Source organism: Pelmatolapia mariae, linkage group LG7 (assembly GCF_036321145.2).
Source record: "Pelmatolapia mariae isolate MD_Pm_ZW linkage group LG7, Pm_UMD_F_2, whole genome shotgun sequence".
NCBI classification, from domain to species: domain Eukaryota; kingdom Metazoa; phylum Chordata; class Actinopteri; order Cichliformes; family Cichlidae; genus Pelmatolapia; species Pelmatolapia mariae.
Window position 1 is genome coordinate 19,073,462 of NC_086233.1, and position 7,217 is coordinate 19,080,678.

The window sequence follows — 7,217 nt, forward strand, 5'->3', positions numbered from 1 at the left end:
ATGCTTTTTTACTGTGCTTCAGTGCTCAAGACACAAACGCACAAGCACACATACACATGCACAAGCACAAGCACTTTTTTCCATGTATATCTTGCTGGATATATATTCAAACAACCTTGGGAAAGGCACAGATTTAGTACTTTTGCCCCAAAAGATGTTTTGTTTTGTTTCATTTTTTTTACATTTCTGAACGTGTTTGCAAGAGCTTACAAGACATGCAACACTGCAACATCATAATTTGTCTGTTACATTCAATTACATTATTTATGTGTTTCCACATAAACACCTCCATAAAACTGACCTTATATAGTTAATGATTTACTTGAAGCTCTTGATCATCTTGCAGATTATAAAAGGAACATTAAGTATTTGTAGCAGTGATACACCTCTACAGTGAGAACATCTTTGTTACCTAACTGACCCACTCAGGTTTCTGACACTCCAAGGAGATTATCATGGTTGAGTTTTACCAGGCCACTGTCTATCTGATTTTATCAGGTGTCTCTCTTTCTCCTTAAGCTGGTTTTAATAGCTCGCCTCACTGTTAATTAGGTATCAGATTGACTTTGATCAAATTGCTCCTTTATCAGATCTGTACATTTCCTCTCTCCATCTTCTAGAAGGTTTAAGCTATTCTCTTGCTGTCTAGCCTTCTTATGCATTTATCCTTAGTATTTAGTTTTATTTAATATGACACCTCAAACTGGCTTTTTTAACATTTACCTAGAACAGTGGACACCCTGCAGCATATATGTCAGATTCACTTTAGTCTAGTTTTGTAGTCCTATATACTAAAAAAAACAAAAAATTAAGGGAAGGCTCGATAACACAAAGCCACTTAATTTCAGGGATATCAATCCAACCAGTTAGAAAGCACTAACCATTATGAATTTGTTTTATCTGCTTTGGTGCAAAGGAAAGGGACAGTAGGTGCCCTGCAGAGGCAGCAGGACATTCTCGAAACAGCTCCTTATCCACCAACTCCAGCTGTAGCTCAGGAGATAGGACAGGTCATCTCATTTTATCCCTGGATGCTTCAGTAGGGGCAGCGTAATAATCATCCGTAAGAGTGTGAATGTTAGATGCAAAGCATAACAAAGCGCTTGGGTGAATTAGGCCTGTCATATAAACATGTAGAAAAGAGTTAAGAGCCAGTCACTTTACTATCTCATATGTATGTAGTACATCTATAAAAGCAGACATTTTTGCATTTTGCTGGTCTGGAGCATGTAGGTGTGTTGTTTGCTAACATAATGCTATCATTCCAGACTCTGCAGGCCACGGTTTAAATGTAAATGTTAAATTTCATGACAGCTCAAGTACAAAAAGATTGAACATGTGTGGCTTGTTTGGAGGGTTTGCCAGGAGAAAGATTCTTCCGTCTAACCAACATGGCAGCACAGCTTAGGTTTGCAACGTTGCATCTGAACGAACCAAAGAACTTCTGTAACAATGTCCTTTGGAGACCAAAGTGGTCATAATTAATCGCACCATTTATGGCAAAAACCAAACACAGCATATAAGCACAAACACCTCAAACCAACTGTGAAGCATGGTGGTGGAGGGGTGATCATTTGGGCTCGTTCTGCAGCTGTAGGACCTTGGCACCATGCAGTCTTTGAGTCAACCATGAACCCCTCTGTATATCAAAGTATTCTAGAGTCAAATATTAGGACATCTATTGGACAGCTAAAGCTTTGCCCAACAGACTGACTGAAAAAGAAATGAATTAAGGTATTACAATGGCTCAGTTAAAGTCCAGACATCAACCTGATTGAGATGCTGGACCATAAGAAAGCTGAGCATAAACAAATGTCCACAAACATCAATGGAGTGAAGCAACTGTGTAAAGAAAAGTGGGACAAAATTCCTCCACAGTGATGAGGGAGATGGATAAAGCCAAATAGAAAATGAAGACTTCACCTGCTAATGGTGGTTCTACGAGGTATTAAATCACGGGGGGTATACTTTCACAGGACTCTCTTATATATAAACTTCTCCAAATCTATCACATTTAATGAGCCACTCATTTACAAAATAGATGATAAGGCTAGGAACTTTTTCCAAATGTTACCTACATATTAGAAAGGGTTAATGGTGCTTCTCATTCCCACACTATGTATGGCATACTTTATACTGGTCGTTTCATCCCTGGGTCAGTAGACTTTCATCTCAAAGCCCAATACTTTCAAATGAAATCAAAACAGAAAAAATCTATTTGATACTTTAAAGTTGCTGGACCAAAGTGTTACCATTTTATAGTCTATAACAGAATAAACATCCTTTTGAAAGCTTCTCTAAAACAGCAGATTTTTGTTTAGATTGTTACTCTAAAGCTCCAAAACACCAAATCTTTTTTTCATGGATTAAACCAAAGTATTACTTTTAGGAAAATAGTTATTTTGATCTGCTAATGAATATGAATGTAAAACAGAGGGAACTTAAATGCTGCCACCACTTATCCCGTGCCGTACTTCATAATAATCCACAAATTGAAAGGGTGTTTCTTGAGTAGAAGTCAAGCGATCAGCAGTCATTAGGATTTATTTTCTGCACGCCTTGATTTTTTTCTTAGTTTGATTCGTCCTCTCTTCTCCTCCATGCAAACGATGTGAATGTCACCACCTCAGGTAGATTTTACAGACGGATGAAATGTGAGAGAGGATTGGCTGGTGTATAATGCCAGACATGGATTCGTTGCAGTTTCGCCGCATTGAATTCCCTGGCAACTGTGCATGGAAGGAAACATAATGCTCCATAATGTTTATAGATTATTGGACACTGAGGATGTGACTTTGTGTTCGTCCTTTGGTTCAAGTGATTATTCATTAAATTTTTGTATTAGATATAATGTAATTTGTGACTGTATTTCAGATTGTATTTTCCCTTTTATTCTATTCTCCCTTCTCCTCTCTCTTCCAGTGTACGAGGTAGTTACTGTCACTGGTGATGTAAAAGGAGCTGGGACAGATGCTAATGTATTTGTTACCCTTTTTGGAGACTTTGGCGTCACGCCCAAGGTCCACCTGGCAAGCAAGTGAGTTTAAAAGGGGTTTTGGTGGTGTTCTTGAATTCGTTTGATGAATATGCTTTTTTTGTTTGTTTAAGTCAGATCTAAGTGACTTACTGAGCTCTGTTTCACCATCATATCATGCTTAATACGTCCTTTTTCAGTTTAAGTTATGCCAGTTTAGCACCTTTCCAATGTCAGTTGTTGACTTTTTAATCTTTTCTATTCTTCTCCATTCCTTCAGCACAGAAAAGAGGTATTTTTTATTTAATCAAACTGTAAAATGATGCTTATGATCCTGTCCTTGTGTTGGCTTGTATTGTCAATATAACACCGTATGTGAGAGAATTCCTGTTTAACATCAAAACCTGATGTCCAAAGAACCAGTGATGCAAGATAAAATGAGTTCGCACACCAGCCATTAAAAAAAGATATTAACCAGTAAATTATTTGACGTCAGACAACAGAGCAGAGGTTTGTTGGTAAATGGGAATGTCTCTTATATACAGTGCATTAAGTGTTGGACACAGGATATCTGGAGTAAGGAGGAACTATGTGACATGGCTGGTCTTCATTTCCATTTAGAGATAAATGAAAGAAGACCACGATGTCATTTCTGGGGACGATCAAATGACTCTCAGGGGATCTTAGCAGCAGGCTTCCTTTATCTCTGCACACATTGATTGACAGATAGGATTACCTGTGAAGCGTAACGGATATACCATGTTATTGTCAGCCACTCTGGACCATGTCACCCACACCTTGTGGTGGTCTCACTCATCCACTTCAGACAGCGTCCACATCCTTTGCATTTACTGCCTATCTGCTGTGTGACTGTAGTGTTGCTCAGCTGATGAGCCACACACACACACACACACACACGCACACACACACACACACACACACACACACACACACACACACACACACACACACACACACACACACACACAGATGTTCAGGAGCCCCTTTTGGTGACATATTAAACAAACTGCATTGTAAGGAGTTTCACCTTACTCCAATATAAGTTAGGTCCTGCCTGTATTGTGTTATCGTCACTGGAAACTTTAACAGCATGATACAGGTAAGGGAGGGTTGCTATGTCTCCAAGAATATTTGCCCTACTGATCAGTGAGGCAGATTAAAAATGCAACTCTTTGGAAATTCAGTGTAATTATAAAACACGTTCAAATTGCATGAATTCCAAAGTTTGCTGTGAGTTTTCTCCACCCCTCCACCAGATAATCAGTTTCTCCCCATCATTCTCTTGCAGGTGATTTGACATTGAGAATGAGGGCATGTATTCATGTGTGCTGTACAGTATTTCAATCTTGGCAGTTTGTTGCAGTATGATGACACTGTGCACCTTATTTTGTGAGCCTTGGCATTGTCTGTCCACTGAATGTTGCAGGAAGATGAGAACAGATGGAGATATGGGTCAGACACAAAGGCAGGTATTCTCTGTTAATGGAAAAGAGGGTGTCTGATTCACGGTGTTGGGCAGAGGGGGGTCTGGTGTGCTCACGGGCCTGGTTCGACTCCAGGCCCCGGAGGAAGCAGGAGAGGTGAAGTAGCCGAACCTCAGGAAGGTTTCAGATTATACCACTGCCACGAGACAACCGGGGTACCCTAAATCTGCGTCATTAAGGGGGATACGATTTACTGTTCTAGAGTTCAGTTCACGTGTCTCTGGGTCTCTAGACTGGGATATTCAGAGCATTGTACTGATATTATTCACATTTTGACATTTTCCAGAAGCCGGACTGCATTTGAGAAGAATAAGACGGATGTTTTCCGTATCAAAACACACAACGTGGGGCCTCTAAAGAAACTGAGGTAGTGTATTGCTAATAGTTGACTGTGATAACTCGTATATAAACTCACATGTATGCACTGTGCTTTAAATACCCCATTACTGTGTCTGGATTAAATACCCAGAATGCACAGCTACAGGTCACTGACAACATCACAATTTCTGCTTCATAGTTAAGCATTCCTCACACAGCATAACAGCAGCTTACTAAGAGGATCCCACAGGAACATTTCTCGCTGTGCGGCGGGCCATCAAAGGATTTCATCCAGTGACAGAAGGTTAAGCCCCATCTGCTGTGTGAAGTTTGTCTCCTCTAGAGAGAAAGACACAGAGTTACATCACAGCCACAAGACATGACCTCTGAAAACAGGCCCCAAGATTTAAACATGCTGAATTGTCAGGAATTGCTAAAAGAATAATGTTGCATTCTGATTTAAAACTTTGTAAGAGTTTCTGTTTCTTTTTCTAGCATGCCAGACACAGTTTCCTTACCTGTTATGGAGATGATCCTCAGTTAAGGTCCACCTATTTGCTTTTTTTTTTCAAGGTCAAGGTAAATCAGCTTAAGACATTTTAGGAAGAACTTAAAATTCTAAGGGCTACTGAAATTGCATGTGAATAATTCAACATTTGCTGTAGAAAAAAACAATACAATTCAAAACTCTGGAAAAAGCTAAAATGGTAAGGAGATTATGAGCGGGGATTATCTGGCCAAACTAGAACTTAATAAAGCTTCTCCTGTTGTAAACATTGCCAGGGCAGTGTGAATCCTTACTGTAATGAAAGTGCTGTCATATATATTGAAGTGTGCTGAGGTGGGGACCCAAATGCAAATACACAGGGAGGCAAAGATCAACACAAGTAAGCTGTTTATTTGGCCAATAAAGATCTACAGATTAAAAACAAAACAAAAAAAACCAAAACAAACAAAGACAAGCCCAAACTACAAAGATATTAAATCCAGGAAACATGCTGGATGTAAACCAGCAGGCGATAGGACAACACAACAAGGAACACAAGCAAACTGAGGCTTTAAATACACACAAGAGATAATCGGGGAGATGGGAACCATAAGGGTAATAAGACACAGCTGAAACTAATCAAGGATCCCTTGACAAAGTAAGTCACTAACTAATGCCGCAGTCCAGGTTAAGTCAGACGTCGACATTTCCAAGTTCCCAGTTATAGTTTCAATTTGAGACACCCCTTCAACTCAGATTTCCTCCTTGGAAAGTCTGAGCAGCTCCACCAATCTTGAGTTAGCAAACCAAACATAAACAGCAGTAAAAGTGTAAAACTTTTAACCTGTCCTGTCATTGTTGTGTATTTGTGACTCACTATATAAGCCACACACAGAGCACTGACCAGATGCTGGGATGGTTAGTTCTTAAAAGTTACAAATGTTGTTCAATAACAGCAGAGCTCTAAGCCTCCTGTGGCAATAACATCAGCACAAAAATTGTGCATCAGAAGCTTCACACCATGTGTTTCTATGGATAAGCAGCTCCCGTTGTTGTAATGTGTAGGTGGCTTGGTATTTTTTATCTACAGAGTGTAGATTTCTAGATTTGACATGGGAGTGCATTATTCATTTTGTTATTCTATCCCATCGTATTTATTTTCAGTGTCTGATAGTGTGAGCTGCAATACTTAAACACAACATCCATTGTTGTATTTTATTAAACACTGAAGACATTCAAACAGACATTTAAAATAAAAAAACAAATGAGATGTGAGGGTCTCATCTGATATTACCTCCAGGCTGCATTCGTGTCTCTCTCTGAATCTGCTGATTTCCTCAGGATCGAGCACGACAACACAGGGATGAGTGCCAGCTGGTTCTTGGACAGAGTGGTGGTGACTGACATGAACCGACCCCATCTGCGCTTTTATTTTGCCTGCAACAACTGGCTGAGTCGGGAGGAGGGCGACAACCTGTTTGTCAGGGACCTGCTGGGCAGCATGAACCCCATGGATGTCCCGAAATGTAGGTCAATCCAGGACAAACCTGTAATAATAAGCAGACCAAAATGTTCACAGAGGTTAAAACAAAATAACAGTCCTAAATACCTTCTCCACATGTCAGAGAAACCTCGGGGATTAGAAATGGTTGACTCTTGTAATAAGATGTCTAAAAGCCAAATACCATGTAATGCCTCTAGAAAGCACTCTGGTCTGTACCACTCAAAGTGGACAATCATTTTAAATATTTATTTTTCCAAATGAGAACTACGTCTGATGTTCAGGCATTTCTCAAGATCTTTTTTAAGTGTTAGAGCCATGTGTCTGGCCAGTTGCACACAACCAGTGCTCGATAGCTTAGTCTTTTAGATAGAGTTTCAGGCTGTCATTGAATTCCACTAGAGTGTAATCCTCAGGTACAGCCCATGTGTC